Raw genomic sequence first — 2,733 nt, forward strand, 5'->3', positions numbered from 1 at the left:
AAGCGTGTGGTGACCTTGCGAGGGGGAAACTGACATCCTCAACATGGAAACTGACATCAGCAACACACACGCGCGCACGCACACACACACACACACACACACACACACAGGGCTTTGGTGGAGATGCCCAAGCATCGGGCTCGGCACCCAGCAGAGAGAGATAGAGACCAACAGAGACAGAGAGACACAGAGAGAGGGAAATCAGTAAACGCCAGGCACCGTTGCCTCCTGGGTCCAGCACAACCAGCTCTGTTTTGAGCCCCTAGGGGCTGCCTTTCCTTCCCCCCATGCGGGAACCAGCCCCACTTCTATTTCCACCCTCTCCAAAGCGCGCTCATAACTCTGCGCCCATTACAAGCTCGGTCGCCTCCCACCCGCAAAAGGTTAAAAGCAGCGGCCGCCTCCTGCAGCCGCGGCTGCCAGCGCTGGGAGCAAGATCTTCTGTCAGCATGTCCTGAAATTCTTTTGGAAGTTTGACAGGATTAAGGGGATTAATACATTAAAGCATTATTACAGCATTCACAGGGGATTTTCAAAAGACTTTACACCATGATCTATTTGTCCTGTTACATAAAACGCGCATTAATAGGCTGATGGCAAGGGGGAAAAAAATATCTGTGGAATCAATAACCTTATTTTTTGGTAAACACATTTAGGAGGCCGAGCTGGTCATTAAGGCCTGCAGACCCTCCCACGGTGCATGTCAAGGAAATTATCCCTCGAGAATCCATTTGCCAATTAAGCCCAGAGCTTGTCTGTGTCCTGCGGCCCACCGATGGCAGGGGGGCAGGAGAGAGGGTGGCTGCCTCCGCCCTCCCCGGCACACCCCTCCTCCCACACATACACCAGGCCTGCTGACCCAGCACACGCGTCACCCTGAGGCCCCAGTGCCGGGTGGAGGCGAGAACTGGGGAGCAGGTGCCATTATGAAAAGCAGAGAGATGGGCTCTGGGCTTTCAGCACATCCTGGGTTCCCTGGACCACAGGAAGGGCGGCCCTGCAGAGGGCCTGAGGAAACACAACTGGGATCGCTCTCTGGGTGTAGACACGAGGGGCTCTTTCCTTGCTGGCACTGCCTTTTGGGGGTCCAAGAGCCCTTCCTTTCTGCTCCTCCTATCAGTACCTGCCCCTCTTTGCAAACCGCAAAGAAAACGGCAAAATACTGTAAATAAATAAAAGAAGAGTAGCTTACGCTTACGTAGCCTTTGCCGAATGCTGGGCACCCCACTAAAATACTTCGCATACGTGGACTCATTTAACAGTTGCAGTGGGCCTTTTCGGGGACTGCCATTCTGCAGATGAGGAAGTTGGGAGGGAAAGAAAGAATAAATACTGACCCGAGGTCACACAGTTCGAACCCGGCCCTCAGGCGGCAGCGCCCTAGGATACAACCAGGATGTCCTGTGCGTTGACTTATCCCACTAAGAGGTATTCACAAGGTTGGCTTCCACCTGCCAAGTGTCCAAGAACTTGTGTGATCACCCTAATCCTTGCACAGACCTCTGACATACGTGTCCATCTAGTATGCCCATTTTTGTTTATGGAGAAACTGAGGCTCAGAGAGACGGAGAAGTAAGTGGCCTGAGGTCACATGACTGGAAATGCTTTAAAGATTGAAACCCAGGCTCTGACTCCAGACCCCAGACTTGTACGAGACACACACCCTTCTGAACTCAAAGTGCAGCCATGAGAAGAGGCTCAACGTTATTGGCAACACACTCATTAGCTGCCCAAAGCCCCAGAGATGACAAGAGGAAACCCCCCTTCCTTCCCCCAAGAGAATGTTGGCCCCAAGGCTGAGCACGGAGGCTGGCGGAAAACAAGGACACATACACATTTGGACTACACTCAGCTCTAGGCCCCCAGAGAACCTAGGTTCTTCTGGGTGCCATCATGGTGTTTGTTCCCACACGTAGCCCAGGGCCCGGCATAGTGTAAGGTCTTTGTCAAATGTGTTATTGAATGAATTCCCAGTTTGGAAATAAGGAGGCCAAAGCTCAGATAGGAAAGGCGACCTGTCCAAAAATCCCATACCTAGGGCATGCTAAGCTAGGATTTGGACTTGTTTATCTCTTGTTGCAGTCCTCTCTGCTCACCCTTCTCCCCTCCACAGGCATGTGCAAACACACACACACACACACACACACACACACACCCTGAGCTCCGACCACACTAAACCAATCTATACTTCTGGAAGGCAACGTACTCTCACTCACCAGCAGGCCTTTGTCTATGCAGCTCCCTTGCCGGGTATACCCTTCCCCAAACTCCCCTTCCCCTGGAAGATTCTTACAGGTCCTTAGAGACTCACAGTAGCTGTCACTACCACTTGGAAAGCTTCCTTGCCCTTGAAGTTGGGTCGGGTCACAGTCCCCATCTCTTGGCTGTCACAGCCCCCCGGACTTTCCCTGCTGTCCACCCCCTGCATTGTGATGGCCTGTTCCCTCCAGACAGAGCCTCCTGGACACCAGGTGTGTGATTTGCCCACCTTCACCCCTACATGCCTGCCTTTGGGTTTTAATAAATAGGTGAACACATCTAGTATTTTCCATGCTCACACACACACACACACACACACACACACACACTGAGGCCTAGTTATTGAGATCCCAATTTGTGTTTTGTTTTCACTGTTCATTGTATTCGTTATCTACTGTGTGACAAATTATCCTGAACATTTAGTGGCTCGAAACCACAACAAACATTTTTTATTACTTCACACAGTTTCTGTGG

The sequence above is a fragment of the Panthera tigris genome, chromosome D4 (assembly GCF_018350195.1).
Source record: "Panthera tigris isolate Pti1 chromosome D4, P.tigris_Pti1_mat1.1, whole genome shotgun sequence".
NCBI lineage: Eukaryota > Metazoa > Chordata > Mammalia > Carnivora > Felidae > Panthera > Panthera tigris.